We start from the raw sequence: 18,875 nt of genomic DNA, 5'->3' as shown, positions 1-18,875 counted from the left end.
AAGCGGTTCCTCGGCAGGTAGTTCTGAACATCACGGAAACAGCATGTGAATACGAGCTTGCCGAAGCCAATCCCAACCCCTTCTCTGCTTGTCACTTAGCTAGCACAGTGTGAAACATTGAAAGCTTCTCCACTCATCATTAGCATACAAGCTCTGTGGAATTAAATAAATATCTTCCTCTGCCTCATCAGTTCGAATCTGAGGAAAGAAGGGTTACGTAAGTCTGCTAAATTTATCAATGCTCATTTTATGCAAAGCCCGAGCTTACAGGCTGCGTAGTCTGTGCCATACACCAACCGGAGGATGCCGCTCCTTTCGCTCCCAGCCATTTCGTTCTATTCCTGTCCATGAAAAAGAGGAAAAGACTCAAGATAAAAAGGTCAGGATATTTTTAGATGGAGTTTTTCGGTTTGGGGGCAAAAATACGCAAATTTTTGTGCATCACAAGAGTTTTCAATCACTTCACGGTTGTGAATAATATGCATGCGAGGCAACTGTGACTTGGCTCGGTACGTGGGGTGGGAGGTGTTTGCAAAGGACTTAATGAGTACAGAACAGAAAAATATACAGTCATTCAAATAGCACTTTACATGAAAGAGACGGAGTGTGTAGTTATAGTCTTTGATGAATGAATTGGTATTCTAACAGCGTGAGGCTGAAAGTGAACTGCTCTGCTCCCACAGTAAACTGTTAGTGTCCTTCTCTTCTTCTCGCTCTCTCTCTGTAAGGCTGAATGAAATGCCCCATGCCTGTGAGCTGCTCAGCCGTAAGGGGCTGACTGACAGCTCCCTCTGAGCAGCTTAAGCTGAGACGGCACAGCGTAATGCAGCGCAGCACAACACAAGCTCAACATTGCACTGCATACCACTTACCTGCAGATCCGAATAAGACTAAACTAAACTTACAGCAAAAGCCTGCACAACATTCTAAAATTTCCAACAGATACAGTGGAAAGGACGTGAACTGCATGCGCTTGCAGCACCGCAGCTTTTAATATCTTTAATATGACACTTCATCACAGAGTTTGCAATAAGATGCACCAGCGTTGCCCGGAGTTCTAAAAATGCACACAACAGCATATCTCAACACGGGGAATATGAACATAGCACCACTTCAGTAGGAAACTATGACATTTATTCAGATTATCTTTAAAACAGCCTGCCAATCCATCCGCACACCTGCGTAAATCTTTGCATCGATCGCATTTGCAGCCTCTCCATAAGATGTTCTCTGCACGCAGCCTCTCATGCTTCATTCCCATTTCATCCAAATTATCGCACACTCTGCTGTCCCCAATTGAAAACAGCTGGTGACTCATTCTAAGCTCCCATTATCGTTTCAACTTCAACCAGAACATTTATTGGTAAAATCCATGCGGTCCAAACCTGATCCAACACTAGAAATATTTATGCTGGTGCACTTGTAGATGTCAACTCGTTTTATACATGTGAGGATGTGTTTACAGTGTGTGTGTTAGAAAGTGATTTTACAACCCCTTAATATACACCGTAGAAGGAAACTGTAAATAAATCAGGCTTACTCCATCAGATTTTAATTTTTTAACTGATCCTGAAATATATGTAAAGCATATTGTGCTGTTTAGCCATTAAAATGAACTTGTTTTCTTTGCAGTATTCAAGATCTGCAAACATTGCTCTTTTGTTATTATGACCTTTTTGTCCAGTTTCAAGTTTCTGCTAATAAATGCAAATGCAAAAAAACTTCCATTGGGTGTCACAGTTATCATTTTACATAAACATGTAAACCGGGGTTGCCATCTTTTACTATAAAATTACATATTTCCCCCACTTTTCTGAAACTTCAGAAAAAACTTACAGTTTTTAAAGCGTACCTATAAATTATATACAAATTATATTCCGAAAAAACTAATTTGGTAGAGGTCTCTTAAATTTTCTAATTCTGTATATGAAGAGTTAATTTGCAAAAACAGATAAACACCTTTTTTTTCAAAAATCATGTTATTTATTAGGTTGTTGTGCTTTTATTGTGTCTAATTGTTTTGTTAATATTACTAATCTAAAGAAACGAACTACAGTTTGATTGATATGAACTGGAATGCACAGTAAAACAATCATTAATCATTAATTAATCATTAAATTAAATAAAAAAACAGATTTATCTGTTATTGCTAATTAACTTAACATATTTGCTCTATTATGTCCAACGAACCTGATTTGGGGAATGTGAATATTTTTTCATACAGAAATGGGCATAAATATTGAGTTGTGCTGAGTGGTTTTTATACCCTTTGAAACATAATTTGACACCCCAATCCCTACACTGACAACACATACACACGAAGCTACCTAGGATGATGAGGGCACTGGCAGGTCAGAGGTGTCACAGCTAAAAATATCAGACTGACTACTGCTGCTCAGGTTCAGCCCGGACCCCGAATGAGTGTCAGAATCCTTTGAAAGGGTGTGTGTGTGTGCATGTATGTATCCCTGTGTTTCTGCGTCAGTCAGAGGTCTTTCCAAAAAGACCCAGTGCATTGTAAGCTCTAAATTGGTGAGGTGGTGAATGGAAATATCCATTGTAGATGACTGACAGATCCTGACACTCCTATATATGACTTTGTTGGATGCTCATAGGAAATATACGTCCCTCCCCCTTGTCTAAACGGTCTGAGAGAGAACCTCTCAAGGGCAGTGCACGACTGTGCTCGCGCACTATTCAGAGGCATGAGCGTACCGTTCGGTCTCTCGTAATACAACAACAATACAACGTAGAACAAATTTAACCTGACACTCATTCCACTACGAGAAAATCTCCTCCTGAATATACAGCCTAGGTGAATATCTGCAATTAGAAATGACTAATACTTCATTTCAACTTCATATGTGAACAAATCCAATTATTTGTGTTTGTAATACACTGAACGCTTTACCTGTGAGCACTTTATTTTTAATACGAAGCCACAAAGCTTTTTCCAATAAACAGTTTGAATTTGATAGCGAGCGGATGTACCGTAGCCCCGGGGTGCTCATGTTTCTAAAATAAATATGTCTAAATCGTCTTTGCAACGGAAGGGGGTTTGTGTGAATAGATCCAACATGTGACTTTTATTTTCTCTCCTCCCCTCTCCACCACTTGTATTTTTGCTCCAGACAATTCACACTGGCAGTTGCCATGACAACAAATAGAAATTTCCCTTCACACCTCATGCTGGTGCATTTCACTGCCAGTGCATCGAAGACAGCGCCCGCCTCCCATGTCACAAATTATCTGTGCCATGCTCTTGTGCTCCAACCTCCATTGCTGGGAAAAAGAAAACACACTTTTCCTCCCCAGCCCCCTCCAACCCATGTCACTAAGCCTTAGCTCCCAGCTAGCTTTTTTAAGGCCTCATGCTGACCGTGAGGGCATGCGTGTCATGTAGAATCACAGTCTCTGATCTCACAGAGCCTGGTTTGGTATAATGGTTGGGTTGAGATGAGTCTCGTGTATGGAGTTATCAGAGCTGAGAATGATGTCTGTAATTGCATGGAGCAGTTGAGGATATACTGTGTGCCCATGGCGGTGTGTGTGTGTGTAAACGTGTACATGTTATGGATGGCTGAGTACGTGCAGTCTTACGTGTTCTGTACTCTTACAATTCAATCGTTTCTGCATCAACAGTTCTCTTTCTCCCTGCCAGAGCATTACGTCCATTCACTCTCTCTTGCTACTATTCTTGTTCAAACATTCCTTCTGCACTCTTTCACATAATCTCTTCCTCTCATTCCCATGGATCTGCCCCTCTGCTATTATTCTGCTCTGTCATCCATTGTCCCGCTCATTTATTTTAGTCTTCATTCTCTGCACCTCTCTCTCTTTCCTCTTATCTCGTTGTCTTTGTTTCACATAGTCCTGCAGAGCCATCGGGCCGATCTAACATACATTCATCGTTACCAAAGGGACCCATTTCAAATGAAAGGCTTCTGTTGCCAAGACAGCAGATTTCAAGTCACCAAATATTACTGAATGTAGTTACATCACATTTAAGGGTGAAGTGATGCTGTCAGCCCTTTGTACACCTTTTTGTGAAATAACCATTGTGATTGCATTCATCAACACATGTCAGCACATGTTATTAAACCTTGAGCTTCGACATTACACCAAAAGGCCACTGTAAAGCCGTGACCTCTGGACTCAACTTGTCACACAGACAGATGGGAGTTTTTGTGTTGATACTGTCCTTGAGATAAAGGAAGAGTCTAAGGCAAGGTGTCTCATCCTTCAATCTTCAAATTGACATACTTTAATAAAGCCTTTACTTAACTAAACAAAATATGATGAGCTTTATTTAATTTTATTTTCTGTTCATGTCTAAGCTGTAAAAAATTCAAATCAACGGTGTAAATTAATTTTAAAGGAGTCTTTGGCTGTTTTAGAGGCTTTGATTGTGTTTTCTTGGTTGTTTAACAATGTATGTTAATTTTTCTAATTTCACATTATTTCAGTATTTCATGGTTACATATTTCAGGTCTATTGTTCATTTGCTGTCTCTCTTCTAAGAAAACGACTGGATTTCTTCCAGTCTATATAAAGTCCCTCCTTCCGAAACGCTCTGATTGGTAAAGCTGACTAGGTCTGTAGTGATTGGTTCCCCACTTAGAGTGTGTGAAGATGTCCCGACTCTCAACCACACCATATCAGCAAGCTTCCTTCAGGCTGTTGTGATTGGTCCGTGCCCCTCTCAGGGCACGTGTATTCGTTAACTTTTAGCAATATACAATAACAATGGCGTCAACTTAACTTCATCAGTTAAAAACATGCGGATTGATCGAAGTGTAACGGAGGTCTGCTAGTTCATGTGCAATCAATGTCAATCTTTGTTAGAAATCGCCCATTTTTTTTCTACTACGCCGAGAGAAATGACACCGGACCGAATGGCGTCAGACAGGTTATATTAATTGACACTAATAACAGAAGCGTTAGTTTTGCATTTTTATGCTGGACCTGATTTGGATAATAAAACAAGCAGATTGACCAGGAGACATTTGCAAGCAGGACATCAATGGACGTTTCATAGAAGTGTTTTAGAGGTATCTGCACACACATACACACACTATATTAGTGTATTACACAGAACAGCGTTCACAGCCGATGTTTAAGTCATGGAAGCTGATATTTGACCATTGGTTATCTTAGAAGGTGTGTAGCTGAATTCTTATTACCAGCTGTAGGACTGTGATGAAAGTGAAAGTAGTTTAGCGCTTAGCTCAGTCAAATGTTTACAATCTCTGTTAACCAAACACTACTCCAGCGGCTCTTCAACTTCTCTAAGGAAGGCCTTGCCCATATTACATGTATTCCTTTGGGAAGAGGTTATTAAAAGCACTTGGAATAGTGACATCATGTACCCAGGAAGTAAAGGGCTGTAGTCCGTTTCAGCGCCTTCTCTGTAGTCCTTTTAAAGCCTTCCTGCTATCCAATTAAAAGTGTCCTAATTGACTACCTCAGAGATGACTTTATTTTGTGGGACCAACCCCTAAGTTAGCACTGTGCAGGTTCCCTTGACCAAAAACCTATCATTTTTCCCATTGACTTTGGACGATTGCAAAAAATAAGATCTGTGAATAACAAATGATCATAATGTTTTCATGTTTTTTCTATTAAGATAATCTTTACTGATTAGCACAATATTTGCTCTTTTTGAAGCCTAAATACAAATAGCAAAAACGAGGCTAGACTACACTATTATTGTTGCTCGATATCAACATCACACCCACCAAGCCTCTTACAACTTTTTTAAACATTATTAAAAATGTGTTCTTAAGTAAGTAATTACTCCGTGAATGAATCCCCAACAATGTTTTTAGAGATTTGAGCCCACTATTGCATTATTTGTGAGATCAAATGCGCAATGACGTCTTAAGTTCCCCCCTAAATGTAGTTGCTTTTAGCAACTTATAAGCAACTGCCGCTTTAAAGACACAAAGATTTAAAAAAATACAAGTGTGGTACAACTGGTGTGTTTTATGTCATAGATTAAAACATGAAAATATTTAGAGTTTTTTTTAACCACAGACCTTATATCAGACAATTTACCAAAAACCCATTAAAAAACCCATGGACTTTTGGGCTATGCACCCAGAAGTCCTAATATGCTCGCTTCCGGGGTTTGCATACAAAAATACATAAATTACGTAACTGACACAGAAACATTTGGTAAGTTTGTTTTCAGAATGTGGAGCAGAGCAAAAAACAACAACGCTGTGGTATGATGTTAATTGTTGAATACAGTCAAAAATGCCAATCCTTTGAGGCGGGACAGGCAATATTCTTGAAAATTTCCATATAGAAATTCACTCAGTATTTAATTCTAAGTTCCTACAATTGTGAAAGCAGCCATGAATCATGTCATTAATATGTGAATGGGGTTCAGCAGGGTCAGGACATTTAAAGGTGTGTTACCTTCAGGTTATTTTGTTACCTGTAAGTATGACGTTATTCACTATTTGTTTGATTTGTTTTCAGTGTGGAAAACATTGACGTAGAAGGTCAAATGACTTCAGTCAAGAATACAAATTCAAGGAATCCATGGTCTGGATCACAATGTCCAGTACAAAGTTATTTGTGTTTTTTTACATAAGGCAAAAATTTCCAGCTCTCCAATTAAAAGATAAGCTTGACGATACAATATTAATTATATGTTTCATAATGACGTATGGCAACGTGTGCGTATTATTGCAATAATGAAATTCAGCCGTTGCTTGTAAATGATGTTAAACACAATTGATCTTTTCCTGCAATTGCTGTCCATGGGGGAATATCATTTGCCCAGTCTTTCTCCACCCAGTACAGGCAATCATTTTTGAGAAAATTTAACTTTTGATTATCACTTGATTGCTCTAATTGGGTGTGAATCAAATGCTATCTGAAGAGGCTCTGGGAAAAGCTTGGGTAATTACGCTACAGAATTCTGATGAGGAAGGGGGCACAATAGAAAAGCAGGAGAGAGATTGGCCATTTCCGAGGGTGAGTTGTACGAATCTAAGAAGTGCTAGATTAGAATGAAAAGAAAGCGAGGAGTTCAGGGCACGATGTTGAGAGAGGCGGGTTAAAGAAAACTGTTGGAGCATAAAATGGTGTAGAATTTCCAGGGACAGTAAAGAGCTGGGCATTAAGTTTCCAGCGAAGGGCTGGGGAATGGGATAAGGCAAGCCATCTATTGCCGCGTTCTGTGGTAGTGTGAAGGCTACAGAATGCCCACCATGTGCTTGGCTATTGTTCTGTGTCAGGATTAATGTTACACCTTTGAGTGATGTGGCCTATTCCTGGAAGACAGCCACAAGCCACAACTCAAAGCCAGCAGAACTCACACACATCCACTAAGATGCATTTGAATCCAAATGTAAAACCAAATGTCGGAAATATTACCATTCATGGTCTGTATTTTTCAGTATTTAGTGACCTTGCGTAGGTATGATGCAACTAGTATTGTGCCAATCTCATTGATGAGCCAGTCCTCAAAAATGAGTTAATGCGCCCTGAGGGTTCAACCCAATGGTAACAAACAGGCTTGTACACGGCTAATCCGAATGTTACAGATGACATTCATAACGTTGGAAACGTTAGGGCCTATGTACGCGTGCTGATGGATTCATGACAAGTGCGAGCGGGTAAGCAAGTAGCCTCGAGTTGATGTCAAGATGGGAACCTCACGGACCGTTTTGGGTCCTCTGGCAAGTTCACCCCATTTTACAGACAGCAATGATGGGCGCAGATCTATAAATATCAGTGCTGATTTACACCCTCGGAGTCCAAAAGCACTGACCTTCAAGGCAGAATGCAAACAACCAAAGATAAATCTGTCTCTTTCCATGTCAGCTTCTGCCGTTTACAGTACATAAAGAAGCACAGAGAGAAAGGGGCTATCTATAATTAAAGCAGAAAGGTCACCTGTACCCTACTACCTGTTGACTCTTGTCCGCTCGCCACTGGTGACTTCTTCCCTTAAGTCAAAGAATGGCAGAAGATAAGACTGGGACTAATTAACACCTCATTTATTTTGGTGCGCTGGTGTGGACAAGCGAGTCTGTGTTATGAAAAAGGACTGCATCAGCATTCAAGTGTTATTGTGAGTGTGAGGATGTTTACAATGCCGCATGCAAGTGTGTGTGTGTGCAGGGCAGAGGAGTGCAGGACTATTTTGTGTGCAGGGTGTGAGCTCGGGCACATTGTCTTTAGAGGGAGTTCGGCTACTGTGTCTGGAGCTTATCCAAGAGTCTAGTAATTGCTCCATGCAGCTTACATTTTAAATATTTAAACTGTGCCTTACATGAAAGACTGGCGGATCAGGTGTCAAAAACAAGTTAATGAGCTCATAAAGTAGAAAACGTCCCTCATGTTAAAACGCCCTTTCCTTCACCCTCAGAATGGGTTCGGTGAGGTACTTGTTGGACACACAATACATGAACTCGCAGGCTTCTCTTACAAACACAAACGGGGATCAGAGTGTCAGAACAGAGGAGAATGTGAGTTGATATCATGACAGCAGAGTTTAGAGAAGGACGATCAGATTACAAACCATTCATTGAAAAATGCACACAGAGGAGAAAGATAAAAATGGCCTTCTTTGTTTTTTTATTGAATATATTATATTTTTCTTTTTTAATTTTCAACATTGCACATAATTTCATTTCCATCACATCATATTGCTGCCTACAAAATGATATGCATGTAAAAAAATCCAGAAGATTGATGAAATAACCTCTAAAAAATGATACAGGGTATCCAATATACAAAAAGTAATAAATAACACGAATACATATTCAATCAGGATGCAAGTTTTCAAAACCAAAGCATCATGCAGAAGAAAAGGGGGCAAGCCCATCCAAGACTTGCATAAATGGACGGACGTCAGGTTTATTTATTTACTACTTTGATGGGGATGTTTCTATACACTTTCCTGCCTTGTTCATTTTAAGAAATACAGACTCACCGAACGCATCTCCTTCTGCATGTTTGTTAGGAGGCACAAGAGCTGACCCCAACACACCTCTCATTGACAGGACTTCTGAAGCAGAAAAGCTAGAGCCCACTTGTGTGTACTGATTACAAAAATGATCCAATTCTCATTCCTGAACACCTATACCTCCTCCTCATTAGCAGGAATGGTTAGTAAATGTTATCCATGTGTGTGATCGTTTTCTCAGCGATCTTTTAGTATGAGAGGGTAAAGTGGTATATGATTCACAGAATTAATAAAGCGATCTGGTAATTGAATGTGATCTTTCTCAGTCAGCAATGTTCTCCTGCGGTTTCATTACTGTAAGGAGACAAGGGTGAGTAGCCAAGTGTTACACTGGTAACTTTGTCCATTACAACACTTTACAAAAGTGAAAAATGCCTAATTATGATTCTAAAGAATTGATCTAAGCTCACTGAAATCCATCAACAATGAGCAGACGACTGTAGTTCCCTTTCTGTCGGTCTCTCGACGTTGTGTCGAGAACGACAGATGGGGTTCGCCCTTGAGAACCAATCAACTCTGACTACTATAGAAAAGGCCAATGAAATTTGGCGAATGCAATTTGCATGCCGGGCTCCGCCCCCGGAAATCCGGTATAAAAGGAGGCCGGCGTGCAGCATTCACTTACCTTTTGTTCTTCAGAGCCATCGCTCATGAGTACAACTCAGGATTCAATCCTCTACAACTACACGCTGGTGCTACGACGTGTTACAGCGGATCGTCCCTTTCTGCAGCGACCTTCCCCTGGGCGTCTCGGCGGTTCCGGAGGTGTTAGAGATTTTTTCTAAAAGTCCTTTTCAGGACTGACTGAGCATTCTCCAGCGCGGCATGTCCCGCTGTTCTCTTGGGTGCGGCACCCTCATCGAGGAGGGGGATGGACACGATCGCTGCATTAGGTGTCTGGGCGTCCAGCACACTGAAGCAGCGTTCGTTGACACATCTGCCTGCACTGCGGGCAGATTGTCATTCAGAAGTTGCGGTCACGGGTGGCTGTCTTCCTACGGGAACCAGCCACCATTTCGTCTGCTACCCGGGCTGTGACATCTGTGGCTACGGCCCCGATGACCACCCACGTTAGCAGCGTTAGTGATACGGGGAACTCTGCGAACGTAAACCCGCCAGCCAAGTGCTCACGGGCCGATCGCACCCCGATTCGCTCTTCTGAACGTTCCCCAACCGGCGGTGGCATACCGTCCGGATCCTCACGCACACACTCGGAAACGATGTGTGACGTAGATGAGATGTCGCTCGCAGCATCGGAGGGAGACTGGCATCCGACTCTGCCGAATCCAAACTCCACCCCCAGCGGTCGAGTTCAGGAGGAAGCAGAAGTGATGTCATCCGTGCTAACCCGGGGATGCGTGGTTCCCGAGGTCGGTGCGCGGTGCAAACCGCGCCCACCCCGGGTGCCATGTTTTTCCCGGAGGTGCATGAGGAGCTGTGTAAAACTTGGAACGCTCCTCTCACGGACCGTTCCAGTGAAACCAGCTCCGGCTCCCTTACTTCCCTCGATGGTGAGGCAGCCAAGGACTGCGTCGAGATCCCCCGGGTGGAACGTCCGCCTGCGGTGCACCTGTGCCGCGGACGGCTACCACCTGGGGGGGGATCGACCACTCCTACCGTCCAAAGCACGTAAGACTTTGGCATCACTGGTGTCGAAGGCTTGCGATGTTGCGGGCCAGGCTGCCTCCTCTCTCTATGCCTTGGCCATCCTGCAGGTCCGCCAGGCCAGGGCGTTGAGAGGGCTCCACGAGGGTAAGGCCGACCCGGGTATAATGCAGGATCTCCGTGCCGCCGCTGACAGCGCTCTACGGGCGACTAAGGCGGCGGCACGGGCCCTGGGTCGGACGATGTCCACGGTAGTGGTCCAGGAGAGACACCCCCGGCTATACCTTGTGCAGAAGAGTGACAGCAAGGAAGTCCGCTTTCTTGATGCACTCATCTCGCAGGGTGGGTTGTTGGTAACACCGTCGAGGACTGCGCTCAGCAGTTTTTTGACGGCGAAGCAGACAGTGGCAATTAACCACATTTTTTTCACGCCGCGACTCGGCCGCCTACAGGCCTCCGAGATCTCACGTGACGTCTGCTTCCCTGCAACCCAGGACCCTTTCGACATCGGCTCCGGTTCCTGTGCCCCCACAGGCGGCACCCCGGAAGCAGAGGTCGAGGGGGAAACCTCCACCCCGTCAGCAACCTCCTCGCGAGAAGGGACACTGACGGGAAGACCCCAGGGAGAACAACATCGGGCCCGAACCTTCACAGCCACGGCTCTGATCGGTCGGTACGGGACGACTCCTGCCTCGTCACCAAAGCCGGGCCCTTGTTAGGGCTTGGCGCCCACTTACTCACTGAGTTTTCTGTTCTCCCCGGGTTTACTTGCAGCCGATCGCACACTCCACTGGACTGTGCTCGGCGAACCGACCTCACACCCTGGCGAGGCGTGAGGTCGTACACATATACGACAGCCGTCACCACTCTCAAACCGACAGTGCGTGCCGTTGTCCCGCCAGGCAGGTAAGCAGGCGGAGCAAAAACCTTCCCTCCGGGGACTCCCCGCGACATGGTTAGCTCCGCCAGCCGACGAACCACCCCCCGTGGGAATGATGAAGCAGACCGTCCCCTTGGTCACCCTGTCACAGTCCCTGGGAGCTCGAGAGCTGCCCACACTGTCTCGCTGGCTAATGAGGGCGGTCCGTCTTGGTTACTCGATCCAGTTCGCCAGAGACTCACCCAAGTTTCGGGGCATCATCTCTCCCTCTGTCAGAGGCAGGGACGCCTCCGTACTTCGGGTAGAGGTCACCACCCTTCTGGCAAAACAGGCATCGAGTTCGTCCCTCAAAACCAAGATGTTCAGTGGGTCACCACCCGCACTTCATCGTTCCCAAGAAAGACGGCGGGTTGCCCCCAAAGGCTGCGTACCCTGAACAGAGCACCTTTACAAGCTGCCATTCAGGGTGCTCACACAGAGGCGCGTCCTGACATCTATGAGGTGTCAGGATTGGTTCGTGGCAATCGACCTGAAGGACGCTTACTTTCATGTCTCGATCCTCCTCGACACCGACCGTTCCCACGGTTCGCGTGCGAGAGGCGGGCATATCAGTACAGAGTCCTCCCTTTCGGTCTGTCCCTGACCGCCCTTTCTCCCTGAGAGGAGGAAGGCGAGCGGGTACTAAACTATCTCAGCGACTGGCCTATCTTGGCACACTCGCGAGATCTGTTATGTACACAAAGGGACCTGGTGCTCCGGCACCTAGGTCGATTGGGACTCCAGGTCAACCAAGAGAGGGGCAAGCTCTCCCCAGTGCAGAGCATCCTCTTTCTCGGTATGGAACTCAGCTCTGTCACCATGTCGGCACACCTGTCCGCAGTTGTGCCCAACCAGTGTTGAACTTTCTGAAATGAACATTTTAGGCAGACAGCGGTCCCCCTGAAACAATTCAGAGGCTCCTGGGACACATGGCGTCCTCGCGGGCTAATACCCCTCGAGTTGATGCACATGACACCGCTCCAACACTGGTTTCAGAGTCGAGTTCCGAGGAGAGCGTGGCACACCGGCAGCAGGCGCATGGTGATGCTGCCCTGCTGCCGACGCACCATAACCCCTAGTCTTTATGACTTTTTCGACGGACTCAGGTCCCTCTGAGCAGGTTATGAGGCAGGTCGTGGTGACGACTGAAGTCTCCCTGCAGGGGTGCGGTGTAGTGTGCAACGGGCACGCAGGTGGGGTGTTGGACGAACCCCCGCCTGCGCTGGCATATCAATTGCCAAGAGTTGTGGGCTATGCTACTTGCACTGAGCAGGCTACGGCCTCTCGTGCGAGACATGCACGTGCTGTTCCGAGGACAGCACTATAGCTGTAGCGAATACAGATCGTCAGGGTGGCGTTCGCACACAGCAGCTAAACACAACTTGCTCGACGCCTCCTCCGGTGGAGTCAACAGGTGACTCGTTCCCTGCAGGCCACACACCCCGGGCAAACTGAACTAGACAGCCGACGTGCTTTCTCGCCAGTTTATGCCTCGTGGAGAGTGGCGACTCCACCCCCGTGCAGTCCAGCTCATTTGGAGGCTGTTCGGGTAGGCCCAGGTAAAACCTGTTCACCTCCCGTAACACCACCATTTGCCCGCTTGATAGTCCCTGCCCTCGGCACGGATATCCTTGCGCACAGCTGGCCGCGGGATGGGCGGAAGCACACCTTCCCCCCCCCAGGAGCCTTCTTGTACAGACTCTGTGCAAGGTCAGGGAGCAGGAGCACCAAGTGTTATTGGTTACACCACACCGGTCTAACCGCACTTGGCCTCAGAGCCGATGCTCTGGACAGCGACTCCCCCTGAACCATTCCCCTGACAGAGGACCTGCTCTCTCAGGGGAAGGACACGTTCTGGCATCCCAGATCAGACCTCTGGAACACCCATGTCTGGTCTCTAGACGGGACGAGAAGATCCTAAGATGGCTACTCCCCCTATACGGCTGAGACCATCACCCAGGCTAGGGCCCCATCTACTAGGCGGTTACACGCCTCTAGACGGTGCCTCTTCTCGTCCTGGTGTCTTTCTCAACGAGAAAGACCCACTGAGGTGCTTGATCAGGATTGTGTTCCCCTCCTCACGAGACTGGAGACTAACATCTCCCTTCCACACTGAAAGTGTATGTAGTCGCTATTGCCACTCATCACGACTCAGTCGGTGGAAAGTTTCTAGGGCAACACGACCTGGTCACCAGGTTCCTAAGCAGCGAGAGGGCGGAATCCGCCTCATCTCCGCTCCATACCCTCTTGGGACCCTAAGTGGTCCTGGGGAGCCTCAGGGCCCCCCAAAGAGCCCCTCGGAGGTTCCGATCTTCCTCATAGAGTAAGACGGCCCTCCTGACGGCGCTCACTTCTTTCAAGAGGGTAGGGGACCACCGAGCATCCTCCGTGTCCCTGGATTGCCTTAAACTCGGCCCTGGAAACTCTCACGTTATCTTGAGACCCAGGCCCGGATGCGTGCCCAAGAAGTTCCCACTACTCCCTCCGGGGCCAAGTGGTGAACTTGCAGGCGCTCCCCATAGGGGAGGAAGACCCACCCCGATTAGTGTTGTGTCCAGTACGTACTGGACCGCACGCAGAGCTCTGAAGCTCTGACCAGCTCCGTGTCTGTTGGAGGACAGCAGAAGGGGAAGGCTGTCTCCAAACAGAGGCTGGCGCACTGGGTCGTGGACGCCGTTACGACGGCATTCCGATCTCAGAATCTCCCATGCCCATTGGCAGTGAGGGCTCACTCCACACGGAGTTTAGCCACCTCCTGGACACTGGCAGAAGCGCCTCTCTAGCAGACATCTGTAGAGCTGCGGGTTGGGCTATGCCCAAACACCTTCGCAAGGGTTAACAACCTTTGCGTAAACCCGGTGTCAGCCCACGTCCTGCGTGGCGACATGTAGGACTGGCATCCGGGGGGGCGTATGCCTGCGAAAGCACCTTTCCACCCTCTAACAGGTTGGGTCAGTGTGCTATTTACCTTTTCTTCTTACCCGAACACATCGCTAAGAAACTGGTACCTCACCAGCCTCCCTTCTTACCCAGACACTGGTTAAGAATAGGCATTCCATCCATCACCAAACAAGCACCCCCTGGGGGCTGGCTGGGCAGAGCAGCCTTCCCCCTTAGGCCGGGATACCATGTGAGCTATCACAGATAGCGCTAACCGGACCTAGTGCTACCGGACGTCTGTAACACCCCCTCCGTGGGCTGTTCCGTCTGATGTATCCTCATGAGAATGGTTCCCACTCCTGGTAACCCATGAGCTTCCCCAGGTGGGCCTCCACCTCGCGGTTAACTACTCAGTCCGCACGTTCCATGCGTTCTCCTCCAAGGACGAGACCATACCTATATCCACCATATTCCTCCCCACGGGTAGGAGGTGGCCTCTGTAGCGCTTCTCTGATTAAGAGTCGCGCTTACCCGGTGTAAACTGATCTGGATGGCCTCTCGCCTATAGAGAGCTAAGGCCCCGTCCGTGAAAGTTACCGGTCAGGGCTGTACCCATCTTTCTCCAAGAAAGCTCTGGAACCCCCCGACCACCACACTGGAAGGTTACAGTCTCACGAAAGCTTCGAGATGACACGCCCAGGCTTGTTACCGTCGCTTCGCTAGAGATTGTGACGCGATACAGCGTTGTGGCGTTTTCCATAGGCAACCCCATCTGTCGTTCTCGACACAACGTCGAGAGACCGACAGAAAGGGAACGTCTTGGTTACGTATGTAACCTCAGTTCCCTGATGGAGGGAACGAGACGTTGTGTCCCTTATGCCACGAACACGTATCGTATTCTGCTGCAGTTTGAGAGGTCTCAGGCTCTTCAGAACAAAGGTAAGTGAATGCTGCACGCCGGCCTCCTTTTATACCGGATTTCCGGGGGCGGAGCCCGGCATGCAAATTGCATTCGCCAAATTTCATTGGCCTTTTCTATAGTAGTCAGAGTTGATTGGTTCTCAAGGGCGAACCCCATCTGTCGTTCTCGACACAACGTCTCGTTCCCTCCATCAGGGAACTGAGGTTACATACGTAACCAAGACGTTACTTGCAACAATGAACAATATATGTCATGCTGTGAGTAAAGACGCAACAAAATTTTATTGTCTATACAGTACATCAAATATCACATTGGTATACTACCATTCTTTTCCAGGTACTCTATGTTTGATATATTTCTCATGGTTTTGCCTCTCAATGAGAGAGCAGAATTTCTTATGGTACATTGTGTACTTTATCATTTAAAGTGATAGTTCACCAAAAATGTAAATTCCGTCATCATTTACTCACCCTCTTGTCATTTCCAACCTGTATGACTTTCGTTCTACTGCAGAACACAAAAGATAAAGATACAATTTTGAAGAATGTTGGTAACTGAACAACGGCGGTACTCATTCACTTCTTTTGTGTGGACAAAACCAACAGGTCAATGGGTACAACATTCTTCTAAATATCTTATTTTGTTGGAAATGACAAGAGGGTGAGCAACTGAGGACAGAATTTTCATTTTTGGGTGAACTATCCCTTAGCTTTTAGATTCCTAATTTTGTTTCCTCTGTAAATTCAACAACATGAGTTATCTAAACAGTCCCACGACTCGAAAGCAAATGTGAACAAAATAATTGATCAAATCAACAAGAGGATGTGCTGATATGTTTGTCTCATTTAGCAGGTAATTCTCTTCTTTCACAATGCAAAGCTTCCTCTCTTCCTCCAAACCCATCTGACCAGTCAGCACTGGCAGAGCATCACCATGGAAACAACATCTCCTCGCGGTTGGCTGATAATTCTTGGCTGTTGACTTGATGTACAATGATAGAACCATGCGAGTTGCATTGTGAATGTTAAGGAATTATTTTGTTCTTGAACGTAAACCATTACGGTCCACTGCATGGAGCACAGAGCAACATGTCATTGTGACATCATCATTTTACTGACACATATTTACATATTACAGCCACATGCTGATCTGCGGCATGTGACATGACATGGTGCTCCTTGTTTAGATCCACATTGTGTTCAGTTTGTGAAAAGTACTTAGCAAGCGGTTCTCTGCTAGAAGGTCCAATAATCTAACTACCACACACGCTAAAAAAGAGAGAGCTGTGGAGAGTCTGCAGTTGGCAGGATAGGCTTCCACGAGGTTCACGAAACCCATCAGGAATTATGCGAATGACAGGGCCAGGGACTCAAGAAGGCTAACAGTCAAAAAGTAGATCTCCCTTAAATGATGTGTGACCTCGAGGACACAATAAAATAGACATCTGATTATGTACATACGCGTTTCATGTGCATCTTTTGTTTTTCACCACGTCTAAATCTCTTAAGGAAATAAAAAGAGGTCCAAACGCAAAACATAAGACTTTCAGGGTTCAACTTTGGTTATGTAATATTCAAGGCTAGATTTAAAAAAATAGATAGTACACTTCCATATAACTTTGCATACAGATTACTTGAATGTATTTCCATGACAACAAAGCAGCTGGTTCATTCTATAAATTGTTTGTGTTTATATTCTAGAAGTTCATATAGACCACAAAATATTTTATCCTTTATTAAAATTCTGACATGTCTATTCAGAGTAGATTCCGACAGATACAGGAACAAGACAGACAAACAGACAGAGCTAGAGAATAGAATGTGTGCATAAGCTCAAGTCTGCATGCTTGGGTGCATGTCAGATAGGCAGGGAAGAAAGGAAAACGATTGTGTGCCAGTGTGTTGAAGAAGGAATCGGGAGTGGGAGGTGAAGCGAGGGATAGAAGTAGAAGAGACTCTCCCTGTGTTTTCATCTTATATACCATACTAGGAATATGACTTGCAGATCTGTTTAGATGTGGCTTTATTGTCAAGCTGTCGGTGTGGGGAACTGTAATTTGCAGTCTTCTGTTTGAGGCCACTATTTATAGAGGGGATTGCAAAAGAGGGGAATTGAATTGCACAAACAAAATTCCAGTTTACAACAGAAAAGCATTATAATACGCTTTAGAAGTGCTGCAGTGCTCTCGTTATTCCTATTTCAATAAACCGATGGGTAATATTTATAAATCCATCTGTAGATGTGGCTCTAAATTGGACATTGCTGTCATTTAAAGTGGATTCAGACGCATGCGACTGCTGAGATAAACAGACTCGGCTCACCATCTGAGCACTGGGCATCAGTCCAGTGCTGCACCGACTCGCATGAACGTCAACCAGCTGTCCACCGAACCTGATGGTACCCGCAATTCACTCCCTGTGCTTTGTCATATATACCTTGGAGACCACCAAGGCCCTCAAAACAGCAACGCTTCGAATCCGACTATTACTTATGTTTAATTTAGGAGTTATGACTAGGACATAGCTACTCTTATCGAAAAGCGGGTGATTGTTATTTGAGGTCTGGTGAAAACCAGTGAGGGGAATGTGACTTTGACCCTGCATTTATACTGTAACTGTGTGACCCCACAAGGCATCAAGACTGACATCATTGAGCAGTGCTGCTGAATATCTCAATTCCAGTCGGCAGTCTTTTGGTTTAGGAATGAAAATAAAACTAGATGGAAGAGGCTGCCATGGACAAACAGTAGACTTTCCCTTCACTTATTTAACAACTTTCACCAGTCCTACCACACAAAACCAAGTGGCAATACTACACCCAAACAAATATTTCTCTATTATAAGAAAATATTCACATCTGTTCTTGCAAGACACTGAATCACTCGTAAAGAAGAAAATGAAAACATGTCAAGCTTTGTAAAGAAGTATCCTGCTGCAGGTTCCTCTACATAGAGATGTAGTGTACTGTGTCTTTAAGGCATTTGTTGGGGTGGGTCTTAAACAGTTCGACACCTGGCTTGATGATGGACTTCCTGTCTACTGCTCGATGGAGAGGATGCAGTGTCCATGACACCAGCGGTCCACTTTCCGTCCGCTGACTGCCAGCCATGTCCATTCATTTCTGTACTGTAGGAGTTCATAGGCTGACGGAAAAGTCTCTCGTAGGCAAGACTCGTAACACTGCAACCAAACAGAGAAGTAAACACACATTACACACACAGAAAAATAATTCTCATGGTTTTACAGCAAGTTGTCTTTTTGGTAATTCTTACTTGAAAGAACTCAATGGCCATCACAAAGCAACTGTTTGCGCAAAAAAAAAACATGCAATCCTCTGTTGCGTAGAGCACAAAAATTGTTAACAAAGCAAAGTAGTCAGCACATTGAAAACATACTAACAAGGTCCATCAAAAATATCATTTGTTTCTATTTTAACATATGCAAGGTGTGTGAGTGATAATAAGAACTCAGAGACCAAAATCTCTCCTCCTCCAAAAGTCCTCTGTCTGGCATTGTCTCAAATCAAAGTAATGGTTTTCTCAATGATGCAATTACAGAACAACT

The 18,875-nt window shown here is 45.6% G+C and overlaps 1 protein-coding gene across 1 annotated transcript in view; it reads right to left on the bottom strand.

Moving 5' to 3' along the window:
- Window positions 1-7,619: 7,619 nt before the first annotated feature.
- Window positions 7,620-18,875, bottom strand: part of kcna4 (potassium voltage-gated channel, shaker-related subfamily, member 4) — a 33,039-nt gene continuing 21,783 nt past the window's right edge. The window contains exons 2-3 of the mRNA XM_056747947.1: window positions 15,541-18,491; window positions 7,620-9,433 (exon numbers count right to left, since the gene is read on the bottom strand). The gene's annotated coding sequence lies outside the window, so the exon portion shown is untranslated. The remainder of the gene's footprint in view (window positions 9,434-15,540; window positions 18,492-18,875) is intronic.

This window comes from Triplophysa dalaica, chromosome 1 (genome assembly GCF_015846415.1).
Source record: "Triplophysa dalaica isolate WHDGS20190420 chromosome 1, ASM1584641v1, whole genome shotgun sequence".
Lineage (NCBI taxonomy): Eukaryota > Metazoa > Chordata > Actinopteri > Cypriniformes > Nemacheilidae > Triplophysa > Triplophysa dalaica.
This window is presented reverse-complemented; position numbering and strand designations above follow the sequence as displayed.